At 42.4% G+C, this 24,602-nt stretch overlaps 1 protein-coding gene across 1 annotated transcript in view; it reads right to left on the reverse strand.

Moving 5' to 3' along the window:
* Positions 1-24,602, reverse strand: part of arap2 (ArfGAP with RhoGAP domain, ankyrin repeat and PH domain 2) — a 280,445-nt gene that overhangs the window by 142,705 nt on the left and 113,138 nt on the right. The window contains exon 6 of the mRNA XM_044020851.1: positions 22,088-22,325. The gene's annotated coding sequence lies outside the window, so the exon portion shown is untranslated. The remainder of the gene's footprint in view (positions 1-22,087; positions 22,326-24,602) is intronic.

Below are 24,602 nucleotides of genomic sequence, written 5' to 3' on the forward strand. Positions count from 1 at the left end.
AAAGTCAAAGCGTGATAGTTTCTGTTCCTTTTGGCGCTAGAGGTTGTCTTATAAAGCTGTGGATAACTACACCAATTAAATGGAAAGAGGAAACGACAAAAGAGATGAACGGTTCCGACGAGAGACAAACACGGCACACTTCTCCCAGTGAATAGCAATTTCCCATTTTCACTAGGATGACCACACGTATAATAAAGTGGCTAACTGCTCACAGTGCGACACAGAAACTTTAAGTGTGACCACATTTGGAAAAGCAATTCATTATATCCCATTACGCTGCAAGTTTGGAGCCTTTGGCTATCCATGCAGCAAATCCAACATCTTGGGTTGTGCTCAGGCGACAGGGTTTTTATGTGGCCATTTAAATTGAAATTATTTTTGAGTCTGGATCCCGAACGGCAAACAATGTGTGGAGTTTGGTTTGCCTCTCCCTGTTCTCTGATTTCTTTTCCCAGCTGCAAAGAGACACGAAACAAGCCTGCAGAGTCACGGCCATGAAATATTAGGAGCCTCGAAACTTTCCACAAAACGATGACTTATGCATCTGCTGTGGTCGTGCCGTTCAGAGGACAGCTGTACCGCACACGTGCCTGAGATTCTAATTCAATTTGCCAAAAAAAGATATTCTGTAAGAGCGGAGCAAACATTTGCGAAACGATGAAAAACCTGTTACACTCACAGACTAAATGACATGTATTGAAATTAAACCATGGTCAATGCTTTGGCTTATTAATCAGTCGTTCACGCTTCGCTGTGCCCTGTCCATGATGCGTTTTAAATGCACGTAGCAACACGTTTTTTAATATGTGCTTGTCTTACAAAGTGGATTTACTTTGTGTTTTCTTAAACATTTGCTGGCTGTGGCCATTTTATCATGATTATGGTTATATACAGTATATAATAGTGATTTTGTGGCCTGTCAGAACAGGAGCATACGTCCTGCTCCTTCAGTTTAAATGACGGGTGGGTGGCCTCATTAGCGCCACCTGCAGTAAAATACTAAATACAGTAAAAATGTGTACGATAACTCTGATAAATGCACATAATCAAAAAGGACTTATAAAAGCTTACGTTTATTTAATTTTACTTAAAATAAAGTAAAGTATAATATAGTATATGCAATACTTGAGGGGACAAAACAGGCAACAGTGCAACTGTAATAGCAATCTAAAATAAATGAGTTAAATATTAATAATATAGTAACTTTAATTCAGGGCAAAGCTTTTTCATTAAAAACTAAATGATGCAACAAAAACACCAAATCTATTGCTCACACCAAGGAGTCAGTTCAACAACGTCCAACAAAGTCACTGCCAAACTAAAAATGTGATATCGTCATACAAAAACCACATTATCAAATTCTAAATAGCTTTTTTAGTCGCCTCAAATGATCTCAAAACTGCATTCTGCGAGCCAGAAAAAAATGTATGTGAAAGGAATACTTGCATTTAGCTTTGTATTACTAGAATAGGGGTAAGTATTTTTGACAAATTGTGCTTCCCAACCTCAGTTTTCTCTGAGTCGAGAAATATCTTCATTTCGCTAATTCCACACTTTTTAGACCCACTCCTCATTCCCAGAATATAAACAGTGTCCGCCATCTTTGCTAACAGTTACGCTAACAGGAGTAAGTGTCACTGGTGGGCACATAAGTAGTAATATTCAAATCAGTCAAGTATTCCTTTAAGTTTTTACTTTTTTTTTACAGTTGTGTGTTTTTTTGGGATACATACTTTTCACCACCTGATGCATACTTGGTCAAATGGACGGTATTCTAAAAGGTACTCATCTTCTCATCTCATTCTGGGCAGCGTAGTGAAAGGAAATGATATTTCTCAAATTTGCTTGGTGTGTAATACGGTCAAGTTTCTGATATTTTAAGTAAAGCCTAGTTAAAGCCAAGTCAGGAAAATAAGGGACGATATCACAGTTTTGCTATCGCAGTATAGCTCCTCATTTATTGAGGTCTTGCAGTAGTAAATGAAGTGGGCATTGTCGGGTCACAAGCGCTCATAAACTGTAGCAGTTCCGCTGATGATAACTGGGTGCGCTGACAACATGGGGTAGGTCAGTGTTGCGCTCCCTCATCCTGTGGCGTGCTCGTGTGCATAATGCACGTGAACTGACGTGTACTTGGTTAATGTTGTCAGTGTTTGCCCAGAGTGTGCGCGCGTGTTTGTAAAATACTAAATGCCACAGTTGAGATGTTAACTGCCGCAGGCAATCACACAGCAAGCGTAGTAGTAGTAGCGGGAGAACAACAGTAAATATTCACATCATAATCATCGTAACGAGCTGTGGCACCAGAGCAATTTGGAAGTGCTGTGAGGTCTCTCCCTCCTCCTGTCTGATTTTCAAACACTCCGAACTGCTTCTCCCCCCTGCATACCATTCACTTAATATGCCACGTTTCTCAGCTGTCGTTAGTCTTCCCTTAAAAGCATCCGAGTGCTTGCACAGCTCGGCCTTGATAGGAGTAAAAAACGATTGTGAGGCAACCGACGGAGGGAATGGAAAAATCTGCGGGGCGAACACGCGGATTGAGCCTGATGCTGGTGAGCTGTCTTGACTCGTGCATATGTAAACATGGAGATTTCATGACTTTAATGTCCTGCAATGTCATTCAAAGCCTCAAACTAAATATCTGAAAAGATTTACATCCTTCAACTGTCCTGGGTGTGACCCCGCCTTTCGCCCTATGTCAGCTGGGATTGGCATGAGGAGGATTAAACAGTACAAGATGGATAGATTGATGGATTTAGATCAGAGGTGCCAAACTGGTGGCCCGTGGGCCACATGTGGACCCCCCGATGGATTACATGCAGCTCACCTCTTAATATCTTGTCATTTTCACATTATTAAATGTATTGCATTGCAACATAAAATTATATATGTAAAGCAGAGGTTTCAAACTGGCGGCCCGCGGGCCACAGGTGGCCCTCCAACCCACTTCATGTGGTCCACCACTTAATATAAATTTATGTTTTTTTTTAATGTTTTTTTTAGTTCAAGATTAATTATGCATCATAAATTAATTGTGAAATATATATATATACATATGTATATATATATATATACATATGTTGTTCTGTGTCAACATACTTTTATTTTGAAATGTATCTGTCATTGTGATATCATGATGGAATGAAGGTCATTTGAGTTTGAGACCTCTGATAAAAATATATATAGTATGTATGTAGTGGATATATATTTATATATATATATATATATATATATATATATATAAATATATATATATATATATATATATATACATATACATATGCATACTATATATACTTATATATATGAGGTTATTAGGTGTGTTTTTAATTACAGTTGATTTCAGAACAGACAGACACTGTTCCATATCAAAGCAAGCACTTTTACTACATTCAGTGAAATATCATTGTGAATATTTATTTATTTATTTTTTCCCCCACTTGTTTTCTCTAGTCCAGCCCCCTTCTAGACCAGAGTAGACGCTCATTGGCCCCCAGGTCATTTGAGTTTAACACCCTGATTTAGATCCTTCATCAGCTGACAAACTCATCCAATAAGCTTTAAAAAAAACCAAAAAAAAAACCCAAAACCACAGTGCTGTAAGACATCGTCATTAAAAATTTCACTTCATTTTCATGCTTCCATACCATTGACTATTGGAGACAGTTAAAATTGTATAGGAGCCTCTATGATATTGCACTCAGTAACCCCAGACTCACTGTCCAAGTCCCTCTCAGTTGTAAATGGAGCCAGTCCAAAACATCTCTCCTGTAATTCCCTCTCGGATGACTTCAAGCAAGGCGCAAACAAAATAAACTCAGACGGGATGATGCTGATGCATGAGAAATGCTGTATCTGTTGAGCTGTAAAGTCATAAACAGTCCAGACGGCAAACGAGTAAAAAGGATTTCTTCCTGGAAGTCAGCCAGACGGAAGCTCAAGTGAACGAGCTTGATTGAGAAACATCATGTCTGCTCGGTGTCTCTTGTAAGCACCAGGCATATGCTCCCTCATCTGCATTTGGCTGTGGCTCGTACATGCTTTGTGTGTTTCGTGTTCCCAATATGCTGTGCCTAGTTCTGTTTGCTTGTGCGCGCCGAACAGCGCCCTCGCAAACATTGCATTTGTCGTCAGACAATCTCTCGGATTCTTCTATTTTCTCCCCCTTTTCTCCTTGCTGTCTCAGAGAGACTGCGTGTGCCCGTGAGAGAAGAAAATGGGAGTTTCCCGGATGTGTGCGCGTCTGCCAGCACCATTTGGCATTTCTCAAACAGCCGTCGGCTTCAGCCAAAGTGTTTCAGCTGACTGATCCACAAATGGGGCCAATAAGTTCCCACACAAAACCCCACGCTCCCTGCTCGTGGACACTTTGGGAATATTGTTGCATCTAATGCAGCACATCACTCTCCATTCTGTCATCCATCACTCTCTCTAACCATCTCCCTTCTCCCCACTCAATTGCTTATACTTTCTCCTTTTCTGCCTCTCTTTCTCCAGTCTGCCAAACCGACGCTCTTCAACTGCTTTCAAGGCTGGCATGTTTCGACAGGGTTTCACGTAACATGATGCATACAATAAGGACAAAGAACGATGAAACGGAAGAGACTGGACCATTAGAGAGAGAGGGAGGGAGAGTTCTGTGGAGATCTGCAGTCTCACCATTAGATGTCACAAATTCTTACACGGTGGAGATTAAACCTTTAAGCCAAACCATTCATCTTAGCAAATTGTGTCTAGTCATACTGGTATATACTGTCCATTTATTATATACGGATCCGCACTGCTTTTTATCGAGGTGTATAATTATTGAGGGGTAAATGCAATTTTTTTTTTTTAAGTGCATAAGAAATTAGAAATAAAGGAAATCACACGCCAAAGAACATCTCTCAACAAGACGTCAAAAGCTTTGTATGAGTATAGACTGCGGGTGTTGAAGAAACACTGGTCGCAAGGGACTCGCCCAATCAGCTGACTGTCCTAGCTCCTCCCAGATCGCACCGCACCGTTTTTACTGTGGTAACCCGAGGGAAGGTACTGGAAAATGGCTTTAGTTGTTTTCAGATCGAGCCACCGGGGGGGGTTTTTGTTGTTGGCTTTTGGACCACCCGTGGGAGGAGCAGGAGGAGTGGTCACATGTAAACGTGTCAGTGTCAGCATCACATCTGTGCGACACCTGAAGTGTGGCCTGTCAACGTGCAACGTACGTACGTCTCGCTGCTCCTGTGGTGCGGACACGCCAGGAAGGAGAATATTTGATTAGACATCACCGAAAGAGTGACTAAAAAACACAAAATGTAATGTTTCGCGTGCAGAATAAAATCTGACGCTAATTTATTATCTTTGACCAGATTTAATTGACCATATTCATTAAAACTGAACGAATCAAGTCATGTGTGCACCAGTGAGCATGTCTTCTGTAAATATGACTCTGCATTTGAGTCTATGTGTGTGTGTGTGTGTGTGTGTGTGTGTGTGTGCTGGAGGCGAGAAGCATGACAGAGCTGAACCATACAGCATTTCCTCTGGTCCCCACCCCCTGCCCTCCAACTACCCCCAAAGGACGGCCAGCCCATTACAGTAATTAACTAGAGGGGGTTGATGGGATGGAGCGAAAGAAAGAAGGAGGTTTAGGAGAGGGAGAGAGAGAGAGAGAGAGAGAGACACACACACAGAAAGAGGTATGAGAGATAGAGAAAGTGGTTTTGAGTGAGAGAGGAAAGAGAAATGGGGGTAGAGGAAGGAGGTAGTGGTGGGGTCCTTTTTTTCTGCCGAGGCAGCAAGTGGGTGGGTGCCGTTGCCGTCCTGCCTGCCGTTAATCCCTGAGTGACTTTCACTGCGTACAGTAAGCAGTGCAGTGCAGGCCAGCGGGCCCCTGCAAATTAATCTAGCAAAAAGCCTGGGATGTGGCCGCGCTGAACCCCAAGCTTCTCCACCCTCCATCTCTCTCTCTCCCCCTCCTCCCACTACTACGAAAAGACTTGGAAGAAAGTGAGAGAGGAAAAGGAAGAGAGAGAGGGGGGAGACAAACAGCAGGAAGCTCGTTCCGGAGATAAGCCTCCTCCGCTGTATTGTTCAGCGAGCAGAGGAAGCAAATGAGGGAGATGGAAGGCAAAGGGGACAAATGAGTGAATGACAGAAGGGAGTGGGCAAGGAAAAGTGGGGGAGATAAGGAAAACAGTGGACTATTTAAAGCACAGGGAAATGAAGAGTGTGCGCCCTTGCTTCAGTGACATCATCATGAAGTCACTGACTGTGGGGTGCTTTTCTGCCACTGCATGATGATGTCATTTTCCTCCAGCTTTAAACCCCTGTCTCCCCCCCATCACGCCCTCTATGTTTATATCAAAACAACGTGCTCAGTTGCTTTCATTGGTTGATATTTAATGAGAAGAATATCCCACAGTTTACTGTGATGTTACGTTTAGCTTAGCATGAAAACAACACGCTCAAGACATTCACTGTCGCTTTATCCAGTCTAGAGTCTAAAGTGGTCTTATTTAGTGCTCAACCCACACAATTACAGTGTCGGGCAGAGATGGAAGAGACACTGTGCAGTCGTAACGCTAAGCTAACAAAAGCTAACTGTAGCGCTAATGTACGATATTACCTGGTACTTTCTTTAGTAACTGTTCTGGTGAGGGGGCCACACGGTTGGTGTAGTGGTTAGCACTCTTGCCTTTGCAGCAAGAAGACCCGGGTTCGAGCCCTGGATTGGAACAAGTGCCTTTCTGCATGAAATTTGCATGTTCTCCCCGTGTGTGCGTGGGTTCTCTCCGGGTTCTCCGACTTCCTCTCACAGTCCAAAAACTAGCAATATGGGGATTAGTTAAATTGGTCACTCTAAATTGACCATAGGAGTGAGTGTGAGAGTGAATGGTTGTTTGTCTCCATGTGTGTGTGGCCCTGTGATGGACTGGCGAACTGTCCAGGGTGTACCCCGCCTATCGCCCTATGTCAGCTGAGATTTGCACAGCACCCATAAAGTGGTAGATAATGGATGGATGGACGTTCTAGCGAGGTATCTCACTTACTAACTTGTAATGTATTCACTTTCTGGCTTTTTAACCAACTTGTGCCATATAATACATCATCTTCTGCTGTTGAACTATTGTCTTCATGGTTGTTGAACTGCAGGCAGCTCCTCTGGTTAAAATGATTTGTGAAGGGAAGCACTCTGGAAGGTTTTAATCAGTTGTTTGGGGCAGCAGTGCCAAACAAGTCCGAGTGGGTGTGAGAAATAACAGAAATAACCATTTTATCATCGTGTTAACTGCGGTATTTCGTCTTCATCGTACTCTGGAATCGCAATGAGTCTGTATTATGGCTCGTGACCTTCACAAACCATTCACCTTTTGCTTTGTTCGGACCTCGCTCCCTCGCACTGAGCAGTTCGCATTCACAGATCTACACAAAGAGACCATTCTGTTGATCCCATCTCAACCGTGACACTTAAATATGCTGGCATTGATGACATTTTAAAGTTTTTGTGCCGTTCCGTGGTGGTTGCCATGTCTTTCAATGGAACGAGGCAGCGGCTGCGGCTGCTGTGCTCTGTCGCTGCATCAGCTTCTCTGAGGAGAAGGTGGGCGGTGCTTTTTGAAATGAAGTTCTTTTTAATCCTCAGCCTCTCTCTTCTGCTGCGGCTGCCTCCCGGGTGCTCAGGCAGAACTAGTCTGTTTATCCCCCTCCTCACCACCAGTGCATCCTACCTGCAGTCACCATTCTAGTGCTGCCTCACCAGCCACAGCTAATTGATTGGAGCCACGTGGAAGAGATGGGGGATTGCCAAGCCAGACTCTGTCCTCTCATTAATATTTCTCCTTACTTCACACTTTGTGTGTGTGTGTGTCTATTCCCTAAAGCTGCGGAGCGTAACTTTTGTGATTCTATTTAATTGTTATTTTTGCCTCTGTTTGGTCTTTGTGAACAGAAACAATGCAACACTATTTGTATGCTGCGTCCTTCATATGAAAAAAGGCTTTGTGAAGCAAGACTATCAGACCTGACTGAAGAAGCATTTGTGCGTGTATACTGGCACCCAAGGGGTGGGCGGGGACAAGATGTTTATCCCATCACTCACTGTTTCTGGAGCAGTAAAATTCACCTCGGGAACCTTTTTTCTGCAGTCGTCTCGCTTTACTGGCACAACGTTGCTGTTGGCGCGAAACAAGTCACTTCCTGTGCGCAGCGCGGATACGATGACGGCCAAAACCTATGCTGTGCTGAGACACACAGAGGGAGAATCATGGGCCGCTGGTGCGCTTGATTGGCACCGTGTGAACTCGCTGGTTTGAATGCGACAGACATTTGTTGACATGAAACTTGCACACTAGTTTTCAAACACTCACACACACACATGCAATTTTTGTCTCTCCCTAATCGCTCCAATCTGCTCATACTGTATTTCTTTATCAGTGGCAGCTGTTAGTCTTGCTCGGGGGGAGCGCAATAAACCAAGCGCCATATTGCTACAACCAACTGAGGAACGATGATGACATGATAATACTAGACAATCTCCCAAATATCCTCTTTCATTTAGTAAGCTGCCCCTGGGGGCAACAGACACTTATTGAGCTCTGTACAACAGCATTTAGCCTCAGGGCCCCCGCACTCCTACAGTGAGCCGTGATTGACCCAATACCTCATGAGGATGCCGGGGCTGCTGTCTCATTTGTTACTGCAGCTCCTCTTCATGCCGACGCTGATTGCCGGACAAATCACACCGGGGGGGCGGTAGCGTATTTGTTTTATCCTACGGAACGCTATAAGCCGCACACATCACTCACGTCCACAAATCCTATCTCGACTTCAGCACAAGCGCGTAGCTCGTCGCCGCCTGTAGACTCATGTTATCAGGCATTTGACCGAGCATGTGTGAGTGATAGTGAGGAGTGAAACAAAAAGCTTCCGCATCACACCCACGTGAAATTAATTCTATTCTCTCATTTTTAATCTTGGGAACTTCTAAAAAACTTTGATTATTTAGATTAGTATAAATGAATATTGAATTAGTTTGCGTGGATGTGCTAATCAGTGCTGCTACACATATGTAAAAACTTGTGATGTATGATATTCAAAATGTTCTTAAGTCTTGAGAAAAAGCAGATCAATTATCCACTACAGTGCATTTTGCTTTATTTTGTAGTGATTTTATATTCAAGAAGCAGTCAGGTCTTGTAAATAAATGAGGCTATTATATTATGCCACACAATGAAGTTGCTAATTCATAAAACCCAGTTACCAACAGTTATCACACCACAGGTGAAATAAATGTCAATTAAAATGTGACCTTTTCTTGATATTCTTGAACTAACCGTGACCCTTTGGCTTGTTTTCCTTTTCCTTTAGTGTTGCCTTGGTCTGTGAAGAACAAACACTGTCAGATGTCTCCACCGCTCTGTCGTGTTACATGTTGAAATGGAAAAATCCGTGCACTCATTAAACAGAGAAACAAAAATAACCCAGGGACAAAGGGAAATTATTTACATATTGGCCTAAATGAATATGTATATTACAATTCTGTGTCTCTGTGTTGTTTACCTTCAGGACTGTTAATCCAAAACAGGTCAAAAGTGAATAATTTCTTTTAAAAACCCAATTAAATTCCGTAATATAGTGTATGTGTATGCACTTTATCATGGAATTACTAACCAAAAAAAAACAAATATTGTAATCTGAAAGTCTAAAATGTGTTTCTTTGGGAGTTATTCGCTATTTTTAGTATGTCTTACACATTTTCTCATGCCAATCCAGTTGCCTCTTCCTTCTTTAACTTGTTTGTGCTAAGCTACAAACTGTAGCTGTAATTTAAAGCCAACATGGAAGTACCTAAAACTTGAAACTTTTGAATGACCATGCACAGGTTTGTATTTGAGTATATAAGTGGAATCAGATAACATTTATTTAGATTTTCATGTCTTTTTTCAATACACCATGATGTAAATTATGAGCCAAATAGACAATAAAGCAGAGTACTGTATTGTATTGTATTGTAAAGAAAATTCTCATGTGTGTTAATTAATGTCTAGACTAACAGCCCATTTTGCACTGAACAATAATATCTTTATCAACCTATTTGATTCAACAGAAAACACACTTTAAAAAGGTAATTGCAAAGTGGATGGCCTTGTAAAGCAGAGTAACATTATATTATAGCTACCGACCGGGTGTCAGTTCCCACTGAGCTCCTTCAGTGAGCCCTCAAGACTAATTACACCTGAAAATGATCTCAAGAGAACCTATAAGCTGCCAGTGACACCACTCAAAGAGCCCTGATTCCTCTGTATCGCTGAATATCAAAGATGTGTTAGCATTCTTCTCATAGAAAATCACAGTCTGAATTGATATGCATGTATGCTCATTGTTCTGGTACCAGCTGACCTTTGTACCCTCTTGATAATGTCCATCCTGTGAGTTGGCAGCCTGATAACCCCTGACCTCATAAAGTGTGTGGTTTGTTCCTTCTTGCAAGAATAATAAAATATACACAGACAGCTGCAAGTCCCTATCTACGCACACAGCATAATTGTTCTGCAACAATTCCACTTCAGATGTTAGTATCTAAGGTTTACCTCATCAGCATCCTTGAGCCAAGCATGCAGCATTCTGTCTGACTGAGTGTGCTTGTGATTGGCTGTAAGAGGTAAAAACAAAGACAAAAAACTCAATCTGGACTCCAGATTCAATATCAGTATCTCATGTTTCAATTTAACGGACTATAACGACAATAAAGATCCTTCTGATTCTGGAAATGTTGGCCAGGATGCCAACTTGAAAACTATAGTCAAGAAGTCCGCAAAACAAAAAGCAAATATAATATTTAAGAGTCCTGACGTAGCTGAGATGTGGAGGTGCTGAGAGGGGAAAAATGAATGTGTGGGTGATTTCTTTTTTTTTTTAGATGTAAGAAAGCAGCCCTGGATGGTTCCGTGTGCTCTAATTGGCTCCTCTGGCTTTCACCTTCACAGGTCAACGAGGCTGAGCATAAATGGAGCGTAGTCCTGGGGAAAACCGAGGCCAAGAGGTGACGTGGTACTCCGAGTGCACTGAGCTTTTGTGTCGGTTCTTGGCTGCAGATACTGTACATCTATGGGCATGTGACCGTGTGTTTATGTGTGAAAGAGTGGGCGCGCGAGTCCCTGCATGTGTGTATTTCTCTTATTAAACCTTTCTCCCTTATTTCTGGTCTAATGTCTAATGTGATTGACTTATTTTAACCGCTATAACTACAAAAATAACCAATCTGACCAATCAGTGGCCGGCAGTCTGACGACGTCGCGCGTAGTATCGGCTCAGGTACTATCGCTAATGGAAATGCAGAATAACTGAGGCGAGGCGAGGTGTGCCGCGCTAGTAGAAAAGGGGCTTAAATAGTGTGCCATGTAGTGGTTAGCATGTGTAATTGCAAGAAACAAAGTAACCTTTTAGACTATACTTTCTGATTATTTGTGACATTCATTCATTCATTCATTCATTCATTCATTGTCTACTACCAGAAGTCAGTCCCAGCTGACAAATCAGATAAACAACCACTCATTCACACACTCTCACCTAATTTAAAGAGTACCAGGAAAAAACAAAGGGGTATACGGGGAGAACTTGCAAACTCTACACAGTAAGTCCGCAACCTTCTTGCTGTTAGGCAAAGGTGCAAGCCACTAATCCCACAGTGTGACCGCGATGGTCACATGGTTCAAATTCTATTAATTCCAGTTCATTACAGATCAGCAAATTCATAACGAAAAGTGTCACTGCAGTGAACATAACCTTCCATGGGCACGAGCATGAGAACGGGAAACTGTATTTGTGTATGGCACCGTCTTCCCTCCCTTGAATGAACATAGTCCTATTTATTTATTTATTTTCTATGACCAGGAATAGCAAAGTTGCAAATTCAAATGCAGTTCATTGTTCATAGGATCTCCTGTGGTTTCCGATCATGAGAACCTTCTGACCTCTTGCTGTCGTGGAAAAAAATAAGTCCGTATAAGACGAAAAACATAACAAATGGAAGTGAGGGGAGGGGGGGAAAAAAAGCTCCATAATGTGTTGGCTGCTTTACTAATTGAGCTACCACAGCACTTCTCAAGAGGCTGGCTTGCTAGGAGATTGGATGGATATGCCTGTGAGTGTGTAGACACACACACACACACACACACACACACACACAAATGCCTCAGACAAGCTTTCATCTGTTGTTTTCTCCGACAAATTCGATTAAGTTCTGCACAGGAAAAACAGAAGAGAGGGTGGCTTGCACTTAAAAGCTCCAAGAAATCCAGCTCTGTGTCACCGAGTGCCGTTTTATCAGTCCACAAAGGTGCATCTCATTGTTGGAGAGACATTTATTCCACATGTCTCACAGTTTTTCTCTTCAATAGCTTCTGCTCTTGCCTGAAAACTGGAAACGGATGCAAGACACATTCCAATAATATACGCACTAAAGAAATCATGGGAGCACAGAAGGGCAAGAGAGACCTCAAGCTTTACACAAGCAAATAAATCTCTGCATTGTTGTTATTAATCCCGTGTCAAACAGGGTGCAGCTTTAAATTCCAGTGTACGCAGATTAGCACATCATTTCAGATTTACTTACACAAGACAAGGCCATTTCTGTCGTCTTCTTTCTTTTTCTTTTGATGTTGTTAAGGCACACATTTGATTTCTGGCCATGTAGAGTGTGTCAGCATTATGTTTAACTGCTGTAAATTCTGGGTCTAATTTCCAGTTAGTCGGCACCTTATAGCTGTCCAAATTAATATCAAATCAGTTCCAAAAGATGTTTGGTAAATTAGTCAAATCTGACGATAAACACATTCATTTTGACTAAAAGAATTATTGCTAATTTGTTTAACTTGGGACCAAAAAAATCTCAATCTGTGGGTCAGTCTTTGGGAACGACTTCAATAAACTGTCCGAATATCTGCTTTACAACATGTCAGTGTAGGATATCATAGAGTATGGTTTAACAAACCCACATCCTGGTTTGTTTTGTAGTTTCCGGCTCATGGTTTTGTTTTGTTTTGCAAATAGTTCAATTTTCCAATAGTCTCGTCAGACAAAACACACCAAGATCACATAACTGACTCAGCATTCCCTGGTCATGTTCTTATTCCACGTTTCTAACATATTTTTGCTGCCAATGGCTATGCTATGCTAGAATCTGGTGTAAAGAGAAAATGTAAGAAAAAGACAGCCATGTTTCCCCTGAAGCACCTGTTATCCTCTCCTCCTCCAAAAATTGAACCATGAAAGGAAGAAAAAGTCATCACCATTAAGTATATTGTCTCTCACTCTTGAGCTAATTTAGCCTTCAGCCACTAGCCTGAACAGCCTGAAATGCTAATCATCATTAGATGTGGGAACCAAGTGAGAAGCCGGCGAGGGCGAGCTCCCACACGTTTGCAGAACTTAATCGCTGACTTTAATTCCTCCAATTCGACAAACTGCTGGTCCAATGGCTTCTCATACGAGCAGATTAGCAAATAACAAGTGAGACGTCGCGTTATTAGCCACAGCGGTGTATTATTGTGATTGTAGAACATGAATTTGGCCCCGGAAAAACCCATTTTAGAAGTAATTAACACAACCACTGAGCGTCATTTCATTTCTGAATTAGCTGCAGTGAAAGTGAGGCATTCAATCACAGTCAATACCAAGACATATTACAGCCTGACAACATTGAGATAGCATAAGTGGCCAGTTCACTCCTTCCGTTTCCTGGATACATCATCGCGACAGTGATGTGACGTGCAGTAAATTACTGGTATGAGCGCAGACAGACACTTACTGCGGTTATACCAATATCTATTGTTTTTATTCGTCATTAAATTATTTATGCTACGATGCACCATTACCTTTCCCCACTGAGTCGTGAATGACATTTTTTTAAATGTCTGAGGATCATCTGGCGAAAATAATGGCGGTTTTACTCACCTCAGGGGCCATCTCAGACTGTATTAGTGATGACAGCTGGGCCTCAAGGCTCACAGCGGCTGTATTTAGCCGGAATTTGCTGGCAGGAATGATAACAAGGCGGGCCAGAGCCCAATCATGAATCCTCACCAAACTACACTGCTGTATACCAGATTGTCACGCTAAATAATGCATTTAATTGAGCGGCAAATGTGATGAGTAGCAGTCTGAACTGGCGTCGCAAAAGCAACAAACATGAAAACAATTTCATTTCCCTATCAAGTCATCTTGGCCTCGTTTGCGCGGACATCCGAGCGGTCCACGTCTTTGAACATGCACGCCTGCGGTTTTAAGGGCAAATGTCTGTTGCTCGAATTCACAAACGGGGATAATTAGTGAGCCGGCAGTGCCTTGTTCTCTGTCTGAACTATGTGTTTTGTGCAGCAGCACAAACAAGCACCATCTAATCATAGTCTCCAGTTGCCATGTTGGGTGCATCAGTGTCCGGGGGGAAGTGCCTTTAAGCAACTGACAAGTGTAAAGAAGTCAGTTTGGCACATGTCTGAGACAGCACCCTGTTGTGTTAATGCATGTGTTTGTTTTGGGGTCTGGGGGCTGTTTCCTGGAACCAAAATATCTAAATTTGCACGTATGTATATATCCTGTATATATATGTGCTTTTCTGGAGGTCAAGCTCGATTGTTGGACAGAAACGTGCAATTTGTTGATGTAGAAATTAGCTTTACAGTGGATTAGTCTCAATTTCACGTCACCTCGTGTGTGCGGCAAGAGACGCTGACATTTTATGATGACTTCACCCAGTGACAAATCCTTGAGCAAGCCGTACGCCTGCATGACAGCCCCCACTGTGACTTTACAAGACGTGGAGACATTTTTAGCTCTCAGCGATCGCGTAAATCCAACTTTGATTGGATTTCTCTTACAGTGACGTCTTCAGTCACTATTTAAATGTTAATGGTCCGTCTCCGAATGAAGTCAGTTCGTCAGTTCAACTTTTACGCCGCTGAATTCGAGGGATTTGCAGTCACTTTAACTGTCCAAAATGAAAGTACAACTAACATCTGAAGTGCAAGCTTATTACTGATATTCATGTTTACAATATGTAACTATATCCTATGTAAATTGTGACCAATATGAGCTTTTTCCGATTAAAAAAGGGCATCATCCACTCACTCGCCGCTTTATTAGGTACTTACTTAGGTACTTAGGTGATTGTGACGCCCGGTTTGAACCTCAGTAGGTTATCTGGCTATGTCTACATGGCTAAAGTAGCTGCCATAAGATTGGCTAATCAGATATCTGCAGGAACAAGCAGTTGAACAGGTGTACCTAATAAAGTGGTTGGAGGATATACCACTGTCCTTACGTAAACAACAAACAACACGTAATACATAATCCAATGGTTTATTTTGGGTTGGAAAAGGCCATAAAAGGCTTATATTGCTTACGTTGCGTTACGTAAATTGCGTAAATTAAGCATTTCTCCTTCTTACATCAACACACGTAAGATATTTGTGCAACAGGATCCCTATTAACGAGGGCAGAGGGAATCTGTCAAGATTGCCGCCCTCACAAATCATCGACGCTGAAGGGATAAAAGGATGCTGTGGTTGGACACATAAAGGGAGAAAGAAATAATGAGACAATATTAAGGGTCGTCTCATGTCCTGCTCATCGACAGGCTGATTTGTCGACCGCGTTGTGTTTGTGTTGGAAGCTGTGATGTCAGCTGACTGTGGATTAATTCATTACAGTCACCATGGGGATGCAGCAAGATAGTTGTTCATCACTATCAAAGTGGGTGTCTGTACCTGTTGTGGTATAGAGGAAATCCTTGTTTCCATCGTTTCCTGTCATAATCTCATCACACGATGGTCAATATGAAATATAGGGATGTACATCAAGCTATTAACGGTGCACTCATAATATTTTGGCGTATGAGTGACGTAAATGGCGTAAATGTGATGAAAATGCTCGACGTGATGAGCACATCCTAAACACGCCGGGCGCTAAAAATGGAATTGGACGCGAGCCGGTGTGACATGTTGTGTCAAATGAAAGCGTTCCACGTGCTGCATCACTGCTTAGTCAACAGAGATGAAGTACGGTCAGACCGCGGTTGGGATATTTCTCTCGGTTTCCTCCAGGTTGATAATCGCAGCGTGCTGGATGATGCGGGGGGAAGCCACACAGTCTTCTGCCTGCGTGGGTGTGTGTGATCACACAGTGTGTTGAGTGTGACTGGGAACTGTATATTCATCCTCATGAGATTATGCATGTCGTTTTGCGAACGTACGAGTGTGTGTGTGTGTGTGCGTGTGTGTGTGTGTGTGTGTGCATATAGGGGAAAGTCACTGCTCGTATATTGACTTTGCCCAAGAATCCCTTGTGATCAAGTCCAATCCAGAGCAGCTCTGCCCTAATAAGCCCTGTACATCAAGGCTTTTTTTCTCTCTCCGCCTCCTTCCTTCGCTCTTATCCTTCCTCCTTCTCTCTCATTGACTGCCGCCCATTAGCCGGCCCAGACCACACAATGGAAGTCAATCACATCTGGCAATTCAAATTAGCCCCATTTTCTCTCTCGTCGCTCGTACTTTTCAAACACCTACCCATAAACGGAATGGCCTCCGCGCTCACGCTGCGCCTTGCTTATTGAGATTTGCTGCGCGCACGAGGGTGCGTGTGATTATTTCTGAAGGCTTGTCTGAGCGTTAAAACAAAAGGAACAAAGAGCACGGCATTGACAGGGCCACACTCATTAGGCTTTTTTTTACATATATTATAGCAGCATTCCAGCACTATTCTGTTGAGGGCAATTAGCTGTTGAAAATGTACATTATGCTATGGTGATTGTGCTGGTACACGAAGAGACAGCTTGTCATTCCTTTTTGAGCAGCTGTGCAGAGGAGGCGAGCTAAACCTCTGTCTGTCTCTCACACACACACACACACACACACACACAGAAGGGTTATTAAGATCTAAATACCATGTTGGAGCGACATTTATGTAACCGCATCACGGGTGAGTGTTTGTGTACGTTGTGCCAGAGTTTGGAATGGGCTACTCAGGCTTGTATCCCAGCATGCCTCGGGATGGCACGGTTCTGTGACAGCAAAGCTACGAGGTAAACACATTAGTCCTAACAAGCTGATCATGCAGGGACGGGGAAGGAGAAACTGCCTCAATTATAGAGTGACGCTAATGCTGTGTTCTGCTGCTCACACACATATTTTTCTTTTTCACACACACACACACACACACACACACACGCCATCACAAGGTCTTTCTTTTAAGAGAAAGCTTGGCAGACAAACAGTTGAGAGAGCCTTGGACCTCGCTGTGACTGATTGGGAGTGTATTCCACTCTGAAGGCAGTGACGCCTCCAACTCGGGGGACAAATAAATCAACATGGTGAAGAGAAAGAGAAGCAGATGGAGAATAAAAATAAAGAAGTCTTGCTGTGTGGGTAACAGCACAGCTCTGCCATGCCAGAGAAATCAATTAGACTGATGTGTTTTACATATTAAAGGCTGTTTTAATGTATACAAATGTCTGGGATACACATGTTACATACATGCACCTTTACATTTGAACTCTGGACTCAGTTTTGACACTGACATAACGTACTATTATATTATCGCACAATGCTGAAATATTAGGAAAAACATGCCCGGTCCAATATTTGCTCCTTTTGGCTCAGGTTTGCGCTCCATCATCACAGAACCTTCAAGATCCAGTGTGTCCCATTTTAGCATTTAGCTTTAATGGAATAAACCAGACCTGGGCATCTTACGGCCAGTCATAAACACAGATGAACAAGTATTTAGGCTGCGCATGCAATACAACTGTGTTGCTTTTATTTTGAAAAGCCTGACGTATGGACACATGCATCTGCGTCTGTCTGCACAGCGACAGGTGACGCTAGCCAGTCACCCCTGGCCCCCTAAAAATGTCGGCTCATTTGATATTTTTAATAGCATTGGTTAGTAATTGTGTTTATTGTGTGTTTGTATAAATTGTAAATTTACACCAAAACAATACAATTGATTGCTTTTTTAGATAAAAGAGATACAATTTAATTAAAATGAATTCAAATTTGGCCTGGCCCTCAACAATCTTTCGTTTCTCATGTGGCCCCTTGGGCAATATAATTGGCCACCCCTGGAATAAACTGATGGTTTTATATGTGACCCTGCGATGGACCGGTGATCTGTCCAGGGTGTACCCTGCCCATCACCCTATGTTAGCTGAGCTTAGCACAGCACCCCCTGCGACTCTCATGTGGAGGATAAAGCGCTAAAATTGGTTGTATTACCCTAAATTTTGTTTGTTTGTGTATCACTTTAATAATATTATATTAATATTAATGCATGGGATAAGAAGTATCAGTAAAACGACCACATTTGGGAGGGGTAACTTAGGAAGTTCTCATTAGCTGCGTTGCAAACCTGACTACAATGTCTTCCTCACAAGTTGATAAAACATTTCGTGTCTGTCATAGTCTAGTGTCGTTTGAGTGTCATGAGCCCGCTCGTGAATTTGCCCGACACGATGTTTACAATCTCCGTTACAGCTAATGAGCCGAGTGATGGCTCATTACATTTGCGTCTATTTTGGGGGAGGGAGCGGTGTTGTCTTTCAGTAAGCACACGCACGCACGCACGCACCACAAGCCATTTTTTAACCGTCCTCTGCCCGTTTTCTCTTTACTTTGTCATGTCTGTGTTGATTAAGCGGCGCGCTGAGCAGCTGGGGAGCGGCAGTGTTCGGGAGTGATAAAATCCCCTTCAGGTAGAACTCTGTCAACACCTGCCATCTCCGCTCGCAGCAGTCGCAGGCAGACAGACGCATTAGGCCCGAGCGGAGAGAGGAACAGCAAGCACAGCAGTGCAGCGCGACAGCACTTCTGCCGTCTGTTTGCATCCCTGGACAGCTGGGTACCAAGGACAGGTCAAGTGTGTGTGTGTGTGTGTGTGTGTAAATGGAAGAGGAGTGTATGAATGCATCAACCAAGTCTGAGCTTTTCCTCGAGAGCGGATATGTTTCCACTTCTCTCCTGGCCTCCACTTGAATTTGAATTTCTGGCCTACGGGTGATTCCTGTTAGCTCCGTTAGCCATAATCCTCCTGCTCTCTTGACAGCTCTCTTTCCGTCACTCCTCTGTTTAGAGACCAAGTCATTTCCTCTCGTCTTTTGGGGATGGGGCTTCTTTCAGCAGCCGCTCTCCTTCAATAAATGATGGTGCCTTCGCTTCTGACAGACACTAACAGCTGCATATATATGGATCCAAATGAGGCCAGGCAAGGTTTTTATGGATCTTTATGATATATTAATATTTATGCCCCTGCCAACCATGATAACGATAGCATTTGAATTTAGTGCTCGCAATTAACAAGTTCCAGCTGCCACACTTGTGTGTGTGCATTCAGTGAGTGCTTACATGAGAGGGCATGAGGAGGGAGAGTTAAATGTTCCATTTAAATGTTAAGTCACGAACCGACGAGCTAATTGAATCAGTCCTGTCAAAACACAGGGAGGATTTTTATTCCTGCTGTAAACATGATGCTAGTTGTTACACACACACACACACACACACACAGACAATTAAAAGAACTCTATATTGCAAAACAATATGATGCCGCAACTCTGGCAGAATTTCACAGATTTGACCTGAGTTTTAGTGATTGAGACCATTTACTCCACCACAACCACAGGAGTTGCCCCCTGGTGGCTAACTGTCCCTCCAAACCGGCTCTCGAGGATTCACTTTTCAAACCGGAAGACTGTGTCTACTATTTTCATAATCGTCTATGATTGCACGCCACCTTTTTCTAATTTTTCAAATACCCTTGTTCCCATAGAGCAACCATGCTCTGCATAATCAGGGTAAGATCCAAAAATAGAAACATGAAATTAAATAAAGGTATTATTTATATCCTGCTGTCAAGAGCCAAGAGCATACCCTGCTTGATGTCATGGGGCTTTCCTCTGTGAAATAAATCAAGCTCACCCGCGCGCGAGTGTGTGTGTGTGTGTGTGTTTGTGAGAGTGTGCGTGAGCATGCGTCATAGACTCAGTGACATCTACAGAGTTAAACAGTCTTAGTCATCCCTGCCAGACGTGGTGTGGACAAAAAAGGACAATGCATGACAGCCGCCATGACTCACCCCCGCATATCTACGGGCGGCAACACGAGACCCACAGACATGAGTGATGACATGTGCGGCGGCAAACCACAGGTTGGACAAATTTGTGTCTTCCACCTGTGCGTCTGTATATCTTTATATGGCGTGTGTGTGTGTGTGTGTGTGTGTGGTGCCTAAATTCATCTGAGGACACCGACTAAAAGCCGCGTTTTCAGTCCTGTATATATTCTTATCGACCTGCATCAGCTGATGCAGTACATGAGTGTGTGTGTGTGTCAAAGCCACGTCAGTAAACTACGGTGGCCTGCGCATACCAGAAAGGATTTAAACACTCTCTTTCTTTCTGTGGGTGGAGCCTTTCATTTAATTTGCATAGTAACCTTCCGCTTCAAAATGTGGAATACACATCCTTTCAGGCTGCTGTAAAAAGAACCTTTTTCCTTTTTGTTTGACTCATGAAGTGTATCTAGAGTTGTTTCACACAATCCATAAATTGTTTTATTTTAAGTGGTCAAAAGGTTTTTGACTTTGTACAATTGCTCGTTTGTGGATCTTGTTGGTTTTAATCAGAGCTGCTATTCTGTTCTCAATTCTCATGCTAGGCTAAGCTTAGCCGTGGTGCTTTTCCACTATAGAGTTCTAGCACTTGTTTTTTTTTCTTGCTTTTCCATTAGGGATAGTACCTGGTGCCTGGTGCTTTTTCAGGTCAGAGAGTGTCGTCACCGGAAGAGTCATGAGCGCGACGTCCGACACAAGAATCAAACTGAACAATGCTGAACTGTAGATCAGTTACAAAGATTTAAAAATCCTGAAAACATGCGTTAATCTCCAACATTTCTAAAAGGACATTTCTAAAATCTCAGTATTTAATAGAGGTTCTCTGGTGTATTTAGCGACAGCACTGCTGACTGCTGGCAATCATGCGCCGAATCAGTGAATTAATTGTACTGATTCTAATGATTCAGTACAGGGAAAAGAACCTAACCTCACTAAGTTTGTGTGGTTTTTTTTTGTCATGCTATGATGATCCCACACACATTGAGCACATGCTATAGTAATGGAAAACAACGTATCTGATACCAAACTGAGTATGGTCGAATTGAGTGGAGCCGTGTAGTGCTAGGATCACGGTAAAGCGCTATAGCAGGTTCTGTGGGGCTGTATAGGCACAGCCGTGTTTTCAGCTAAATGCTAACCTCAGCATGCTAACACAGTCACAAAGACAACACAAATGTGCTGAAGTACAGCAAAGGTGGCCGTAAAAGTTATTACGTTTGTAAATATTAGTATCCACCGGAGACATTGTGCGAAAATTAGCTGAAAAACCTATAAACCTGTATTTAAATGCTGTTTTAGCTTCAATTTGTTGTTGTTTTTGTTTTTAAGACCTTGGCACACAAACTTGAACCTGGATAAAGGATTCGAAAAATATAAATACCATGCAAATGAACTGCCCAAAAAGGGTGGATAAAGACTTTTACTCTGGCTACTGGCTTTGGGAAAGTGCACTCACACATTGCTAGAAAAAAAAAGCAACTGTTGAGTTCTTATCGACAGATCGATTGTGACACGTCAGAGAGACTGAAAGCACGTAGGTAAATTATTCTGAAGGATAGAGAGTCAAACAACACAGCAGGACAGTCCACAGAAAAAGAGGCATAAATCCTGCAATGACTCATAACATTAGCATAATCAATTCTAACCATCTTTCAAAAACCAAACCCAAACGCCCATAGATATCTATGGAAATGCTTAAAAGTCAATTTCCTGCTGGCAGCTCAGTCAACAAGTAATGAAGCCATTTCTGGTCGCACATAAAAAAGTACAAAGAGGTGGCGCGTCTGTCGCATGCTTTGAAATTCTAATCCAACTTTGCCACCTTCGATTTTCCTCGTCAAATCATGCCTGGCTGACTTTTACTGCACTAATAAGGTATCCAGTGTATCTCTAGAGTCCAGGTCTGACATGTCTTTGTGACTGCCGGGTTATTCTGGATAAATACCTGAGGATAATGAGAGCCCGGGCTGCAGGCGAGTGAAGACATCCAGTCAGTCAGCAGAGGAGATGGATGTAGCTGGCTGGGCCCAGTCGCTCATTAGAGAACAGATCCAGTTATCCTTCCTGACAAGTCAAAGATGTCTAACCTCAACACAGCATCGCATTATTCCTCACATTTCTTGACCGGTCAGGCACAGTGGAGAGCCAGTGAAGCCATGCAGAGACATTAATGTCCCCTCCACCTAAAAAAAAAAAGAAAAAAAGATGACATTGTCATTCTATTTTATAACTTTTTTATTGCGTTTCATTCCAGTTGTACTCATTTATTGTGGTACCATACAACTTTAAACTAAACTAACTATAAAAGCTTTGTTAAATTTGAACTTTTATTTTCTATTTTAAAGAGTTTCGACTAATTTATAGTCATCGCATTTATTTTACATGAACTTCCATGTTTAATATGAACCTTTTGTTTTTTTCTTTTCATTACCATATTTTACCCTCTACTTATTGGGGGCTTTATTTGTTAAATATTCATTTTAAACATTGTTTTTATTATTATTTTCCCATAATTTGCAGTGATCATTTTGTGTATTTTATATTAAAGGCAATGTTTAATATCAACATTTAAAGTAAAATATGTGAATGAAAAAATAAAATAAACTGTTTTATCCTAATTTTACTGGTGTTGTGCTCATTTTATTACTATTTACCCTATTTTATTTATTGTGTTCTCTGGATCAACTCAAATAACAACAAAAGCTTCATTACAGTTTTAGGTTCAATGCAAGCTGGAAGACAGACCGGAAAAAACCCACCAAAAGTTCCTCATGGGGGGGGGGCGGCAGTTCTCACCCTCAAACTGAATTAGGTGAGACAGGGGTTTCACGTTTGAGAGGTGAAGACCAAGGAAAGGCAGCAAATGTCACGTTAGCATGAATGTTTTGTTCAGGTTGTTCCTTGGACACTGTAAAAGCCATTTTTAAGTCACTCTAGCAGCAGCGCTGGGTAAGTGTATTCCTATCCTGACAGTGGAGAGGTGAGAGTTTGTCATTTTCAGCTGTAAATTTGAAGGGTTGTACTTGAACTCACCAAGTGAATTCCTTTTAAGCAGTCCTTCCCAGAAACTGGGTCAAGACCGACCGGTAAATCAGGGAAGAGTTTTTTTTTTTGGTACAAACTTTTACTCAAAGTGTATCAAACAAGATGTGCACTTGATGAAGTTGTGATTCATAAATATAAATGTTTCCCTGTTGAAAATGTTATTTGGTGTTATAGAAGGTAAAAATAGTCAGTGACACTTTTTTTTGCAGGGACTTTGCAGACATCTATGCATCCATCATCTGCCACTTTATCCTCCACGAGGGTGGCAGGTTACTGGAGCCAATTTCGGCCGGGTTGTGTTTTTGCCACAACTCCACCATGTGTCCAATAACAGACGTCATTGACCAGATCTAATTATGAACAACGTGGGGGAAGCCAGGCAGCAGAATAGAGTCATCACTGCACGGCTGCATGAAACTGCCATGACTTCATTGTTCACCTGAACATGAGTTTCCTCCATATTTGTGCAGTAAGATTGCTTCATTCAAACCATGACCTGCAGACCTGAAGCCTTTTTGTCCATACAGTAATATCTATGTATTTAAAATGTGTCCTGTTAAGTCTTTTGTGTCATTCACTCATTGTTATTATATCGCAGCTGATGTAAGATGTAAGGCGGGGCCACAGCGTCAGTAAACAACCATTCACTCTCACATTAACACCTTCGCGTTGCGAACCTGGCTCTATTTGTTGCAAGGCAACAGTGGCAGCCACTGCACCGCCACGTGGACCCCCCCTTTGTGTCATCACTCTCTAATAAATTGCCTGGAGCGATGTCGGTTGGAAATGAACGCTTGGATCAGCACCATCGGGTGACAGCGTGAACGGTAAATCTCTTGTGTTTGGCAAAGCTCCCTCCGTCACTGTTGCCTTCCAGTTTATTTGACAACATAACTCGCGCACTTGTATTCAGGTGAGCATTTTTCTCCAACTCTCTGAGGGGGAGTTCATTGTCTGCTGGTGGCAGAAAACCTATTGATGGGTACATTTCTCCTGCTCCGTCAGAAACAGCCTCCGCAGACAAGTCGTTATTTATTTCTCACTCCGCGGCTACAGGGCCTGACATTGATGTATGAGCATCCCATTGGGGGAACAAATTCTCCATGTTGACCCTCTGAATCTAAACTCCAACTAACAGGTGAGAATCTAATCGAAAGTGATTAAAAACATAATGAATAAATCCAGACGGAGGGGATAAAAACAACACACTGCATCAGAGCCAACTCAGATGTTGATGTCAGGAAAGGATGGGTAACAATGAGAATGCAGCAGATTTCTACTCCCATTTGCTAATTGAGGAGATAATGTAAATCACTTTCTGAGTCGGAAGAATAAACAGCCCTGAGTAAATGACGAGTTACTTCATACGGAGGAGTGAATCAGCATCTCGGGGGAGAAGGATCTCGTCCCGGAGA

This window comes from Solea senegalensis, linkage group LG3 (assembly GCF_019176455.1).
Source record: "Solea senegalensis isolate Sse05_10M linkage group LG3, IFAPA_SoseM_1, whole genome shotgun sequence".
Classification (NCBI taxonomy): domain Eukaryota; kingdom Metazoa; phylum Chordata; class Actinopteri; order Pleuronectiformes; family Soleidae; genus Solea; species Solea senegalensis.